Source organism: Anabrus simplex, chromosome 2, assembly GCF_040414725.1.
Source record: "Anabrus simplex isolate iqAnaSimp1 chromosome 2, ASM4041472v1, whole genome shotgun sequence".
NCBI classification, from domain to species: domain Eukaryota; kingdom Metazoa; phylum Arthropoda; class Insecta; order Orthoptera; family Tettigoniidae; genus Anabrus; species Anabrus simplex.
In genome coordinates this window covers 638,433,216-638,449,785 of record NC_090266.1, presented here as the reverse complement: position 1 = coordinate 638,449,785, position 16,570 = coordinate 638,433,216, and the positions used below count along the sequence as shown (strand labels likewise).

Sequence of the window (16,570 nt, the reverse complement as noted above, 5' to 3'; positions counted from 1 at the left end):
TTTAACTCTGGATAATCTGTAACCCGTAAAAAGAAAAGAAATGGCGTACGGCTTTTAGTGCTGGGATGTGCCCGAGGACTTTGGTTCGCCAGGTGCAGGTCTTTTGATTTGACTCCCATAGGCGACCTGCGCATCGTGACGAGGATGAAATGATGATGAAGATGACATCAACCCAGCCCCCAGGCCAGTGGAATTAACCAATTATGGTTAAAATTCCCGACCCTGCAGGGGAATCGAACCCAGGACCCCTGTGACCAAAGGCCAGCACGCTAACCATTTAGCCATGGAGCCGGACTGTAATCCGTAGAGGGCGAGTCCTCAGGTAGCAGGTAGCAGGGCTGTCAGATAAGGAGTGGTTTGAACACCTCCCAACAGAACCTGTGGACTAACAGGTAGTCCAGTTTCTGTACACTTACTGGACCATCCACTCTCCAGTGATCAGAAATATCGAGGGACAAAACTTAGTATAATGAGTAAAGACATCACTAGCATTGAAGACAGTGGTGGAGGACTTAAATATGTAGGATACTTGTGCAGGAGGCAACCCATTTGAATGCGAGTACACCAGCAAGTGTAAAAGAATATTACAGAGGGTATGTGAGAAAAACTATAACAGAAATAAATCTGTGTTAGATATAGCAAACCAACAAGAGAAATACTCACTGTAAGCAATGAACCTAGACTCTGATACAGATGGAACACCATGAAAAAAAATTCTAGAAATCAATGACCCCATCATTTTTGTAATGGTGCTAGGAATGATGAAGACAAACAGTTACTGAAAGGAGAAATAAAAAGTAGTCACTTTAAATATGATAAACCTGACTGCTAAATGTGAGAAAATCCTAGATCTTGTGAAGAGAAAGAAGATGGAGATCTTAGGATTAAGTGAAAATAAGCAAACGGGGACAGGTACGAAGTTATTGTGAAAAGGGTATCACCTCAATTTCAAACATCAAGTATCAGCATTTAGGGCTGCTGCCCAGGTGGCAGAATCCCTATCAATTTTTTACCTAGCCATTTCTTAAATGTTTTCAAAGAACTTGAAAATTTATAGAACATTTCCCTTGATAAATTATTCCAGTAGCTTATTCCTTGTCCTATAAATTAATATTTGCACCAATTTATAAACAGTATCGACACTGTACACAAAAGATGCAAGAAACTGTGTATCATTTGCAGTCAGCAATAACATCAATGCTGTATCAGATAGTGTATGCGAGACAAGAAATTATAATGAAAATACAGACAAGAATATGATCATAGTTCAAGAATATGCATCACAGACTGGATGTAGCCAAGAGGAGATAGATGCCTTGAATATATAACTGGAAGAGCATGTGGAACAATATAACTTAATTATGATGACAGATCTTTACGTGCAACCTAGTAGACATGGGACAAGGTATGAAAACGTGATAGCAGTTATATGGTTACATAAACAAGAACCAAGGAGAGTTATCTTCATATTTGTCTAAGAATAAATGGTTTAAGAAACAACTGAGCCATAAGATCCCAAGCTACACTGGAATGGGAAAGAAATTCTGGATTGCGTACATCATCTCAGATACAGCGGACCTGTGGTTAAAAAAAAAATACTGCCATGAATATTTTTTGACAGTGACTATCGATTAATAGTAGCCACAATTCGAGAGATCAAGAAGATAAGTAATAGGGGTGAACCAAAGGTCAAAGTAAGGAATAAGAAAAATCAGAGATCCAATGCCAAATGTAAGTTAGGATCACAAGAGAAATGGCACAGATTTAAGAGGACACACTCAAATCAATAGTGTAGAAAAATCAACAGCAAGATTAAAAACAAAACAAACAAAATAAACCTTCAAAGGAAGAAAACTGTCCATGCAGTAATAAAGGAGAAGTATAAAGCATGGATAACATGAGACAAAGGAAATCACTAGGCTAGACTATAGGGAGAAATGAAGATAAAAGCTTTAAGTCAGCTTTATACAGATTTCAGACCAAGAGCTAAGAGAACAATTATAGCAGAGAAAGAGAAGTCCTCGACTGAATCCACGCAGAAGTTGGAGTAAGAATGCAAGAAGACCAAAAATTTACAATATCAAGTAGTGGAAATTAACAGAAATAGTTATAAACAAATAAAAGCACAGAGAAAATCAAAAACATGTGGAAGGATGAGATGAGGCATAAATTAAAGAACTGTATAATGGTGATGATCCAGTGCAGCAAATTCCCACTTACATGGATAGAAGTGGAAAATACCCTAATTGAATATAAGTAAAGCCAAAGCAGTAGGAAAAAATGAACCAAGTACTCACATGATCACAGTTGAAGGAGTGCATGGACTTTCAATGGCTATTCAGAGTAATGAATATTATCATCCTCCTCCTCCTCTCCCCTTTCCAAACTCCTGCCGGGTCAGGGCATTTCACCTTCCTCTCTCCTTCCACCATTTTGTCCCAGTCCAGGTTTCTTTTTCTTGCACGCCTCTTTATTGAATCGATCCACCTTCTTGTATGCCTCGCTCTCACTCTTTTTCCCCTCGAACTTCATCTCCATCTATTTTGGTATTCTCTCCTCCATCCTTTTTACATGTCCAAACCATCTTTGTTTACTCCGATCAATTCTCTCATTTAGGTTTTCCATTCTGACCTCAATTCTCACATAATCGTTTCTCAATCTGTCTTTTCTGTCCTACTTCTTAGATGTTTCATTTTGATGGATTGAATTCTACTCTCCTCCCTACTTGTCACTGTCCAGGTCTCAGCCACATAAGTCAATATGGTATATAAGACATTTTGTATACTATCTCTTTACACTTCCTTGGTTTTTCCTTAAACAAGACAAAGTTTCTTGCTCTCTGGTAGAATGCATTGGCATGTTGCACCCTCTTGCTTATCTCCATGTCCAGTCTTGTATTCTGCATTAACTCACTCCCTAGGTATTTAAAACTGTCAACAATGTCACGGTTTTGACCACCAATTTTTCACAATGCCTTTCTCCTGTATTTCTCCTCTTGATATCACCGGTGTCTTGCTTTTCTCTGCACTGATTTGCAATACTATACTTTTCAATTTTCTCATTCAGTACATCAAGTTCTTGTACTTTTTTGCTGCTTGTTTCACATACCACAAGACAGTCTACAAATAGTAATCAATTCATCTCCTTATTCCCATATGCTTCCTTTGTCTCCTTTATAATTTCATCCATAACCATTTGAAATGAAAGATGTGACAGCACTCTCTCCTGTCTTAGTCCAGTTTCATTTCCAACTAGTCTTTATGCTGCTGACACAGTTGTTACACACTTCCTGCACCAATTCTACAGTGTGTGTACCCAATCTCTTTTTGACCATATTTTCCCAAACCTTCGGAAAACTATCATGTGCATTTATTAGATCTATGAATATCATGACCCGATCCTTTCCACATTCCCAATTATTTTCCATTAATTGCCTTGTGCTAAGGATTGGGTCCACTGTTGATCTTCCACTTCTAAAGCCATACTGTTCCTCTTGTAACTCTCCTACCTTTCTCGTCATTCTCCTCTCTAATATCCTTTCCAGTATTTTTGCCACTTGTGATAAGAATAAGATTTCTCTATAGTTATCATATACCTTTTAGTCTCCCTCCTTAAAGAGTGGTATTATTATTATTATTATTATTATTATTATTATTATTATTATTATTATTCCCTTTCCCCTGTCTTCTAGCACACATTTCTGTTTCCATATGCACTTTCACAATCTGTACACCCACTGTAGTACAACAGGTCAAGCAGCCATTATGATTTCAACACTAATTTCATCCATCCTTGGTGCCTTCCCCATTTTCATTTTATGGACTGCTAATTCCACTTCTAACATTGTTATATAAACATCTACTCTTAAGTAATCACACCATATTACTACTGTATCCTCTGCACAATTTTTCACATTCAGCAGTGTATCAAAATACCCCTTCCATCTTCTCTTTATTTCTTCTTGATTCGTAAACACTCACCAGTCTTCTTCCATCAGCTTTGTATAAACTCTTTCTTTCCTAATACTTCCTATAATTCCATGCAGCATTCTTTTACTGCCAACTCCATCCATTTCCATATTGTATGTAAATTCTTCCCAACTTTTCTTCTTTCCTTCTTTCCCTTACCAATTTCTTAAATTTCCTTCTTTTATCACGATACTTCCTTTTGTTTTCTTCTTTTTTAATCTCTTCCATTCTTGTCATGCTTTTTTTCTTTTCCTTCACTGCTTCTCTCACCTTCTCATACCACCATGATGTCTCCTTTTCTTTTACTCTCGTCTATGTTCTACCACAGGCACTCTCTGCCCCACTTACAAATCCCTTTTAAAGCTGGACCATTCAACGCCCTCATTTTCTACTTCAGAAACAAGAATTTATTGTTTCAGTCCCTCCAGAAATTCATCCTGTACATTCTTATCTTTTGATGTCTACACTTTTATTTTACTATCCCTTGTCTCCTGTAATTTTTCTATTTTCCCCATTCTCATTTTTGCTATTACATCTCTATGATCTCCATCGAATGCTTCTCCTGGTAAAGCCGTTACATCCATAAACTGTTTATGATTTGTCTTTTCCACTAGAAAAGAATCAATTACTGATTTATTCTTCTCTCACCCCAGCTCTATCTTGTAAATTTCCTGCTGTTTTTCTTCAGAAACCATGTGCTGCGTACTATCATTTTTCCTCCCACAAAACTCAAACTAGCTTCTCTCCTTCATTCCTCCTCCCAAACCTGTATGGTCTCATTACTTCTTTCCTTGTCTTTATTTCCAATCACTTCCACATCAATTATCTCCTTTTCTAGTTACTCCAAGAATTTCTCAATATCCTTTTGTTCCCTGTCTGTGGTGCATACACTTGTATGAAGTCTTCACTTTGTTTCCCATTCTCAGTCTAATTTTCATTATCCTATCACTGATGTACTCTACTATATCCATATACTCCTCCAGCTGTTTTTGAAATTACCATGCCCACTCCATTTTTCACCTCTCAGCCATCACTCCAGTATAATGTATATCCTTTCCTCATTATTTTCTTTCCTTCCTTCTACCTAAGATTTAACTTTGCTGAACCCCATCATTTCTATACCTTCTTTCTCCATAAAATACATCACTTCTGCCTTTCATGTCAGGGTCATATACTTGATTATGCCGACCTTCAAGATGTTGGCTTCTGGTCGCCCATTTTTCATAGTTCCCCCAGCTCCCAAGGACATGCATATCGCTGGCAGGGTACGCCCTAACCCTTTCTGAGGCCAGTTTATAAGTACCATGTTCATATTTAGGCTATTATTAGAGTGGGATTGCTAGTCCCAGAGGTATTTCATACATACTACCGTGGGGTTGCTACTCCCAGAGGCATTTCATACATACTACCACGTGTAAATTTAGGCTGCTCCTCAGGTGTACAGACACCTTCTGCGACTGCTTCACTGAAGTACACAAGTTGCTCAGAGGAGGAAATTCTTCCGTTTTTTATGCCACTGAGACTGGGATCCTCTTCCCCCATCTAAACAGTTAACAGTGTTCTCCTTTCTTGTGAATTTGGGTGTCATTTCCTACAGAAAGGCTTCACCTGGCCTCTAAAGGGAGGACTCCTCTGCCTATAGCTGTTGGTTTCCTCTTTTGGTGTCAAGCTCGGTAATGGCTGCTTGACCCTCAGCCAGACAGTCACAGATAGTACCCTGATATGAATACTATACCAAGGAAAAAAGAAAATCCTGAGAGGATGGACAAAGGGTATTGATTATAGCTCAACTATTTAACATAAGGAGCAAAAGGAAATCCAGCAACTACACTGGTATAATGTTTTTCTTGTATGGACCGAAAGTAATAGAATTACCTATGAAAAATTCACAGCTACCAATGAACCACAGCTTGAAGCATAATAGTATGGTTTTAAAAGCAACAGGGCAACAACTGACCTCTTCCAGGTATTTTCTTGGATTTTCTGCATCTCGCATTTGTTTCTACAGGCTAACACTTAACAACATGTTTCCAAATATGTGAGAAGTAAATGGGGGTTGGATAGTACACCCCAAAAAGACCCCTAGGAACATGTGCCACGCAGTCAATCGTTAACGAGTTATAGACTTTCCTACTTTGTACAGGAATTATTGGTAATAGCCTTACCTGGCACATCCCTTGTTGAGTGTCTGTTACCATGTTTGCATCCCAGCAGGGATACTACATTTTAATGTAAGTGCTCAAAATGTCCATCATGCTCCTGGACACTCCACCTCATTGATTGTAGGACATGTTCAAACACTTCAAGCATTGCATGTACTCAATGACTACCTTGTTCCACATACTGGCAAAGTACTGCATTCTCCGTAACAGCAAGCCTGACCCTAAACTTAATGCTAAATATGAACTCTCTCCCATTCTAGCAAATAACGAACAGGCTTAGCTCATAAATGATCGATCATGTGGCATATGTTCATTGAGACTTTGTGTTGTTTTGGGGTGAAATAACCATCCCCTGTTTACTTCCCACATGTCTGGATACACCCTGTATATTAACTGTGTTGAAACTGAAAAGCAAACAGATTATGCAGAAACAATGGGAGCAAGTAAAAGAAGTCATCTTTGTTTTCCCAGATATCAAAACAGCTCATGAAATTTTGGAATATAAAAGGTATGAGAATGACATGCAAATGGGCATGCATCAACACTATTAATGATTATGATCAAAATGATTTAAGCAATTCTAAAGCTGTGTCCAAATAAACGGTGGATACCAGAATGGTTATGGACAAGAGAAGGTGTAAAACAAGGTAGGGCACAATCACCTCTGTTTTTCGTCACCATAATGGATGAGATAATGAAGAGAGTCTGACAGCTCAACAAGTCCTTGCCTTGGCAGATGATGTGGTAATGTTTGTTTGTTGTTTGTTTAGTCCTCAGCCCGAAGGCTGGTTGGATCCTCAACAGCTTCGCCATCAGCTGTCATAGATGGCCTAGGCATCACTGAAGAGGCGTACTAGGGAAATGAGGAATGAGGTAGTTTCCCGTTGCTTTCCTCACCGAGCCAGAAGTTGCTATTACATTTCAGTCTGCCAAGCCCACTGAAATGCATGCACCAGCTGACCCTATGAGCAATATTTTCACACCATTCATAGCAGGGACTGGCTGCAGAAGGAATGGCATTGATGTGGTAATACAGAACCATAATGAACAGGAAGTGCAAGAGAATGGATTATTATGTTTAAACAATTTAACCTCAAAATAAAGTCTCACCAAAACAGCCCAGATGCCTATCAGTCTACTAAACAAACAAATACCACTTCAGATGGGACAATATGGAAAGTGTTAGTCATTTCCAATATTTATGCAGCATGATGACAAAAGATAATCAAGCATTTGCTAAAATCTTGAGTAGAATATAAATAGGAACATATTTTTTACCATCTAATCAGAAAACTTCACTGGAATAAATGTCCCATTAAAATCAAACTTGGTACTCTGCTATCTGCACTTGAACTGACCAATATATCAAAAAATAAAAAATAAATGCTTGAGAACAATGGGTCAGAAGAAATCGCATCAGAAGTGTAGTGCAAAGAACATATAGTGCAACACCTCTTAGAGACTGCAGTCAAAGACAGATCGAGATGGTTTGGTCTTGTAAGGGGGACCAACAACCATCAAACAGCCTACGAGTGACTAAAAAAAAAAGGAACATATAAGCAAGAGATTAAGGGGTGGGCTGTGGGAATAAATGGACCAATGAAATAAAACAAGGGTCTGAGTGGTAACTGGTCCAGAAGGAAGTCTACTTGGATTACAGTATAAAAATGTTCATTTTACTAGACCCAGGAAACTAGTTTGATGATGATTTGTTAGATGACACTGCTACAAATTTTAAAACACACACACACACATACAAAACCATCTACAATACTGTAACACAGAATCATTGCATAAAAGAACATCCTGTTAAATTTGCAACTTTATACAGTAAATATAATACAATCCTACAGACATGCAACCATTCTATATAATCTCCACTAAAAAAAAGCATGCTGAACTCAAAACATCAAAATCAAGTAAGCAAGCAAGCCTAGACTTTAAGCAAGTGTTAATCTTGTAATTATAAGCCACATGACCTATTGTATTATGAGGAATCTGAATCACAGTTGTGTGACATTCCATATCACATGAATTTCAAAGAGACTAAGCTCTATAATCACAGCCAAACTATTAATTCTTTAACTTTCTATGAACATCTGGAAGAAAATGTTTTAAGAATCTCCTCAGAGAAGGAAAGAAGTGAAGTTGCTTAAACTATTCAAACTTCATAGGTAGGAAAAGAATGGCCAAGAAAATAAGAGTACATAGAAGGATAGGCAGTAACTGTGGAAGTTATTGTAGTAACAATTTCATGGCTAGTACTAGCAGCCTTCCTTTTCATACATTAATAAGTTTTGCACCAACACCAGTGGTCTCCAAATTCAACTACCGTTCTATATGCTGTGCAGAGAAGAGGGCAGTACAATGGAGCCTTGAGGCAATGGTTTAACACAATATGATATGCAGTCTACTGAATGCAATTACGCATTAATGACTACTGCATTACAGAAAATCATGTACATGCAGGTCTGCAACACAGTAATTACTGAGAATGACCATCATCATCATCATCATCATCATCATCATCATCATCATCATCATCATCATCATCATCATCACAGAACCCCTCCAGCATATCAGGTAAGGTTGAATGAGTCATCGCCATCGTTGTCTACCCAAAAATGAATACTCTCACACCACTGACTTTAATTCCCTCCTCTTCTCTCCACATCCTCTCTCAGCTGGTGTAGCCATCTCTTCCTAGGTCTTCTTCCTTCAACCCTCCTTTCTAGGCATGCACGTTGCTATTTGTTTTACGTCGCACCGTTACAGATAGGTCTTATGGCGACGATGGGACGGGAGAGGGCTGGAAGTGGGAAGGAAGCGGCTGTGGCCTTAATTAAGGTACACACCGGGCGAGTTGGCCGTGCACGTAGAGGCGCGCGGCTGTGAGCTTGCATCCGGGAGATAGTAGGTTCGAATCCCACTATCGGCAGCCCTGAAGATGGTTTTCCGTGGTTTCCCATTTTCACACCAGGCAAATGCTGGGGCTGTACCTTAATTAAGGCCACGGCCGCTTCCTTCCAACTCCTAGGCCTTTCCTATCCCATCGTCGCCATAAGACCTATCTGTGTCGGTGCGACGTAAAACCCCTAGAAAAAAAAAAAATTAAGGTACAGCCCCGCATTTGCCTGGTGTGAAAATGGGAAACCACGGAAAACCATCTTCAGGGCTGCCGACAGTGGGGTTCGAACCTACTATCTCCCGAATACTGGATACTGGCCGCACTTAAGCGACTGCAGCTATCGAGCTCAGTTCTAGGCATGCATGTGGTGGTCTTGTGCCAGGCATTCTCTTACATGTCCATACCACGTTAGTCTCAAAGTCCTTAGCTTCTCTTCTATCCAGTCCACTTCCACTCTGATTTAATCGTTCCTTACATAATCCTGGAGGGTAGTTCATAGAAATTTCATTTTGCATGCCTGTTTACTAACCTCTCTCTCTTTCAGTGTACATGTTTCTAGACAATGTGAGAATGGGCACAAAGTATGACTTATACAGAGTCATCTTGGTTCTCATGGGCACCTTGTTATCTGAAAGTAGATATCCTACAATGTTGTAGAAGTTGTAACTGCTAGCCACACTATTTACTATTCCTTTATCTGCAGTACCCCTGCTGGAAATCATGCAGCCCAGGTAGTTAAATATGTGTACACGTTGAATGTTTTCACCTTCAAGCTTTATGTGGCATTCAGTATCTTCACTTCTCATTTTCAGTGAAACGTTTTTTGTTGTGTTAACTTGTTTGAACTTCCTCCCGAAGGTATCACCACCTTGACGAAGGCAAAATATATTTTGCCGGGTGTTTATTGGAGGCTTGCGTGGTCAAATGATCCTTAGAGCTATGCCGGCAGGAGCATCTGCTCCTGGTAGGGCCACCCAAGCCGGACAGGTCTAAGGTGATGATCCAGACTAAGAGTGATACCCTGGTCCTCTAGGTTGGGGGTTGAGCGTAGGCTTAACTCCCCTACCTCGTAAAAAAACAACTGTTACGGATACCTTAAGAATTAATAAGCAGGACTGGAAAACTTGGTGACGAACCAGTGAGAAAAACGGCTAAAGAGAAGGAAAAAGGATATTATATTAGCAACGTGGAATGTTAAGACATTGAAGAGACCTGGCAAGTTGAAAGAATTAAGGAATGAAATGGATAAGTATGGAGTGAAAATAGCAGCTCTACAGGAACTGAGATGGAAAGGGCAAGGGATGATGATGTCTGGACAACATATCTTGATGTACAGTGGAGAAAAAGCAGGCAGTAATGGCACAGGATTCCTCACACATAAGTCGGTAAAGCAAAGCGTGATCAACTTTACTCCAATCAATGATAGGATGTGCTCTGTGAGAATTAGGGCAAAATTCTTCAATGTAACTGTGTTTTGTGTGTACGCCCCTACTGAGGAGGCAGAAGATGAGAAGAAAGATGCATTTTATACTAAATTGGAGGAAGAAATTAATAAAGTTCAAAGGCATGATGTGAAAATTATCCTTGGAGATTTAAATGCAAAAATTGGAAGAGAAGAGGTGTACAAACACTTAGTAGGGAAAGAAAGCCTGCATGAAGTAAGTAATGATAACGGATTGAGATTGATTGATTTTGTGAGTGGAAAGCAGATGATAATTAAAAGTACTTGGCATCCTAGGAAAAACATTCACAAGGAGACCTGGATTTCACCAGATGGTGTGACAAGAAATCAAATAGACCATGTTATCATAGACAGTCGACATGCATCAGGTATTATGGATGTTAGAAGCTGCAGAGGTGCTGATGCAGATACAGACCACTATCTTGTTAGAGTCAAGTACAGACAAAAAATAGATTTGACAAGAACGGAAAAAGTAACAAGAAAGGCAAAGCACAATATTGAAGGTCTAAAAAATGAGGAATTGCAAGAGAAATACAAAAAGAAAATGGCTGAATCTTTGGAAATAAAAAGGGAATTATGGGAGAAAGGAGAAGTGGAAGATAAATGGGAGATACTGAAAACAACTATCAGTGAAGTTGCAGATAGTACCCTGAGAAAGAAGAAATTGGTAAAGAGAGCAGAATGGTTTGATGAGGAATGTTCAACATTAATCCAAGGGAGGAATGATGCTAGGAACAGAATGCTTCAAAGGAGAACAAGACAAACAGTAGAAGGGTATAGAGAGAAATGAAGAAGAGCAGATAAGTTATAAGAAAAGAGCTTTCGAAAGAAAGAGAATCGAAGAACTGGATGAAGTGAAGGATAGAAACGAGGTACGAAAGTTCTATGAAAGAACAAAAGATCTTAAGAGAGGATTTCAACCAAGAGCTATTTTCTTCAAGGATAAAGATGGAAACCTTCTGGGTGATAAAAGCAAAGTGCTTGGAAGATGGCAGGAGTATTTTTACGAGTTACTCAATGGAAATAATGAAGATGATAGAAAGGAGGAAAATATAAATGTTGATGGGGAAGAAATAGAACTGGAAGAGGAATCAGTAAAACAGCCAGACTTAGAAGAGGTCAAAACTGCAATTAATGCATTAAAGAATAATAGAGCCCCAGGTGAAGATGGAATGGAGTCAGAGCTGTTGAGATATGGGGGAGAGGGAATAGAAAATGCTGTTTATGAATTGATTAAGGAGGTTTGGACAAAGGAGGAAATACCCAAGGATTGGACATTGGTTATAATTTACCCAATATATAAAAAGGGAGATAAGGCAGTATGTGGAAATTATCGAGGGATCACCTTGCTGGATGGAACGTACAAGGTTTTTAGTAAGGTACTAGCCTTAAGATTGGAATTATGGATGGAAAGAATATTAGGGGATTACCAAGCAGGTTTTAGAAAACATCGCTCTACTCTGGATCAGATATTTATATTACGACAAGTGCTAGAGAAATTTTATGAATATGACAAACAGCTACATCAGCTGTATGTGGATTTTAAACAGGCATATGACAGTCTAGATAGGAGTAAAATTTACAAGATTATGAAAGAATTTGGAATCCCAAGGAAATTGATTAGATTAACAGAAATGACTTTGAAAACAACAGTATGCAAGGTGAGAGTAGAGCAAGATCTGTCAGAGGAGTTTTTAGTGGAGAGAGGACTAAGACAGGGAGATGTACTTTCCACACTGCTTTTTAACCTATCATTGGAAAAAGTAATCCGTCAATTGCCCATCAACCCAGCGGGAACCATTTTGAACAGATTAGTACAAGTGATAGCATATGCTGATGCTGTAGCAATAATTGCAAGAAATGAAAGAGCTCTTGAAGAGAGCTACTCAGTATTAGAAGAGAAAGCATGGGACCTAGGACTAGAAGTGAATATAAACAAAACAAAATATATGAAGATGGGAGATACAGAGGGAGTAAGAGGAAGGACCCCAGTAAGATTAAATGGGAAGGAATATCAAAGGGTCACATCTTTCAAATATCTAGGCTCTATAATAACAGAGGACAATAAAACCTCCGTGGAAATACAGGAGAGGATAACAAGTGGAAACCGATGCTTTTACGCCTTGCAAAATATGTTTAAATCCAGGAATGTCAGCAGGAATACAAAAATTAAAATATACACAACAGTACTAAGACCAATAGTTATGTATGGATCAGAATGCTGGGTGATGACCTCCAGAGAAGAACAGTGGCTGTTACGGTGGGAAAGGAAGATATTCGGTGCAGTAAGGGAGCAGGATGGGTGGAGAATAAGGACAAATGTAGAGCTGCAAGGACTGTTTGGCCAGCCAGATATTGTTACTAAAATTAAGCAGGGAAGAATTAGGTGGGCCGGTCATGTTCAGAGAATGGCAGAAACCTGCACCGTTAAAAAGGTGTTTATAGGGAAACTTGATGGAAGGAGGAGGAGAGGAAGGCCCAGGAAAAGATGGATTGATGATGTTGAGGATGACCTTAGAAAGTTAGGAGTTAAACGTTGGAGAAGAAAAGCTGAGGACCGAGATGAATGGAGGCAGGTGATAAAGGATGCCAAGGACCTACAAGGACTGGAGTGCCGACCAGTAAGTAAGTAAGTAAGTAACTTGTTTGAACTTGGCTACCCACTCATCCAGCCTAGTTTGTAACTCCATCTCTCCCAAGATGGCTACATTATCAGCAAACACCAATGTGTGTTCTCCATTTTATTCTCTTTTGAGGTTTTTAAGAATACTGTACATGGCAGTAATGAATAGCAATGGTGAGAGTGCACTCCTTTGTTGGACACGTGTCGTATTAAACCATTCTGTACGGCCATCATCTAATACACATACAACTCCTACAGCTGCAGTACAGCATTTGGACCTTGCCTACAAGATATTCTGGCACTTCCAGTTCTATCGGGCACTTCCATATGACTGGCACCTTATCATATGCATTTTCTAGGTCTAAGAACACCACAATTAGGATTTTTCCTCTCTCCCAGTGCTGTTCTATTAACATCCTTACAGTACAGATCAGGTCCGTTGATCTTCTACTGGCTCTGGATCCACGCTGTTCTTAGTCCAAGACAGGTTCTTATCACAGCGTGCAGTCTGGTTTCGTTAATTTCAGATCTTGGGAGAGACGTGCGATACCCTGATAGTTGCTACACTTTCTTCTGCATCTTTTTTTTTTTTAATTAAGGGATAATAATACCTCTAGAATCTAATTTTTATCATATTGCTCTCAAATTTCAGTATAGCCACTAGACTTCATGTATAGCTGCTGCATTAATCTTATCAGCAGTAACTTCGTCGATTCCAGCTGACTTACTACTTTTCATCTTTTTTAAGTGCACTTTCCACCTCAGACCAAGTAATTGTAACATAGTCTGTCCCCTGTCTTTCTTCAACTCTTCAGTAGTTTTTTCTGCATTCAGGAGTATACCGAAATAGGTCTTCATTTTATTTCTACTCTCTTGTTCTCTCCTGACTATATACCCATTTAGTGTTTACATTGCTTTGATGTTCTCTGTCAGATTTCTTACTTTTAACAAGACTGTACAGCATCCTAATCTTTCCTTTACTATCTTCCTGTAGTTTTTGGGTAAATTCACTGCAGCACTTTTCTTTACTTCTCCTACAATCCTTTACTTCAAATTTCCTATCTCTGTATTCTTGGTCTAGCTTGTGTATTTTCCCCTCATCTCTCAATTGACTGTTGTCCCTATTTCTGGCACTTTCAACATTCCTCACGTCCTTGGCCTTTTGTTTTTCTGGTGCCTCTTTCACTATCAAACCACCAGGATGTTCTTTTATTCATTACTTTCCTGCTTGTTCTTCCGCAGACATCTTCTGCACTACTAATGAAAGTAGTTTTAAAATTATTCCATTCGTCATCGCTACAGCTGGACTATGACACCACTAACTTTCTCCTCATCATTTCATGGAACTTTTGCTCACAGTCCACTTAATAACAACAACAACAACAACAACAATAACAACAACAACAACAACAACAATTGCAATTTAATACACTCATGACAATATGTATGACTATGACATTATGAGCATGTTTTAGAATTAAGGAATGTGAAAGAATAATCTTATGAGAGTTTGTACTTATTGTGTCGCTGATGGAAGCCCGAATGTATTGTACGAGTTAATGTTCCTCACATCAATGTGAAATGGGGAATCTACAGCTATATGTGCAAAGACAGCGAAGGCTCACTGGTTAAAACAGAATGTAATGAATCGTACAGTTTTAATAACCTGGTTAGAGACAGGAAATCTAGGTAACCAATCAATATAAAACAGAAGAGTAGCGCTAAGCATATTGTGTGTAGAATTTGCAGTGACCAATCAGAACACTGATAATTCAAAATAATTTTAAAAAGGGCATCACTGTTTGAAAGATGCTAGGAGTTGTGGAGTGCATATAAACCTACTACTTGCTTATAAGGACGCAATCCGCGTGGTCCAGAGGCTTTATAAGGACTGGCCCTTGCAGGACACTGAAACTTCTCACTTATGCAGATATTTTTGAATTTGCTCCTTTTGCTGTGATATTTGTACGTCATGAACGCTTAGAATCAACTTGGTTACGCTTCATTTGACTTGAAATGTTCAAAGTGAAGATTTGATTTGATATTTCTATATCATTATCATCTGATTTGATATTTTCACCCACAATGGCGACATGAATTTATATTACCTCGCACAGTGATGGTACTTATTCTCATTTTATGTGATGATGCTTCTTATACAAATGTACATATGTGGTTACAATAGGACAGTGATGTCATACTTTCTAAATCATCAATCAGAGGCTTGGCTGTCTGAAGTCTGTAAATATGTCAGTGAAACTGGTGCAGTGATTCCTGGCTGATGTCTTGGAACAACAAACCAACTTATAGATGGATATGGCAATAGGAAAGGCCCAGAATTCAAGATTAAAGAAACGTGTTAAGTTGGGGATGCACTTAGTAAATGTCTTCCGATCATAAGGCTAATCTATTCACCTTGTCCTTACTACTTAGATGTGGAGCGAAACGTTTGTGTATTTGGACCTGTCATAATGAATATTACAATATAAAAGCGGGATTCCACTGAGGCAACATTTGGGTGACATGGAGTATGCGACAGTGAAGCATGCTGCAGTCCGCTTTTAAGTGAAGAAACATGGCACGACATGTAGCGTGCGGCTGTGTGGCATGAGACATGTTGCCATCTGTCGAACACTCTCTGGTGCCGCATGCCTCAAAAATATGGTTGTCGAACAGTGTCGCCCGGGATCCAACAGTGTGTGGATCGGTGCTACAATTTCTGTGCGACAAGATCAAGTGGGCTATTGAAAACACTGAATTTAATTGGGGATTTTCCCAATGCTCCAGCATTGCAGAATGTAACAGTGAGTGATTATAAAAACAGTAACAAAGAAAGCTTATGTTAAAATGGCTTCCAGAAAAATATGACTGCAGTGTCCACGAACTGAAGTAAATTTAAAAAATGCGTTCAGCTTTCCACCGAGAGCATAAATGAATTCAGAAAATGAGGAACTGGTGGTGCTTCTCCATCGAGAGGAAACCTGTGGTTCGCGTATAATCTACTTACCTTTCTTGTAGCTGCCTCTGTGGATCAGTGGTAGAGTGTCAGCCTCCGGATCCCAAGATAGCGAGTTCAAACCCGGCAGAGGTAGTCGGATTTTTGAAGGGCGGAAAAAGTCCATTCCACACTCCATGTCGTACGATGTCGGCATGTAAAAGATCTCTGGTGACACATTTGGTGTTTACCCGACAAAATTAATTAAATCTCAGCCATAGACGCCCAAGAGAGTTTCGGTTTACTCGGTCTGCCATCCAGTGGGCCTAGAGTAAAACGGAACGTCGAAATTGACGAGCAGACAGCCAGATGGCGTCAAATTGAAATGTCTGCACACGGTAGCTGAGGCCATATTATTATTATTATTATTATTATTATTATTACCTTTCTTCTTGACATCGATGCTCCAAACGTCAGGTGACAATGAGGAACGTGATAGGTGAATTGATTTT

General features: G+C 39.2%; 1 protein-coding gene across 1 annotated transcript in view; it reads right to left on the bottom strand.

The window, feature by feature from the left end:
• Positions 1–16,570, bottom strand: part of Nup188 (nuclear pore complex protein Nup188) — a 752,879-nt gene that overhangs the window by 430,215 nt on the left and 306,094 nt on the right. The gene's annotated exons all lie outside the window — the stretch shown is intronic.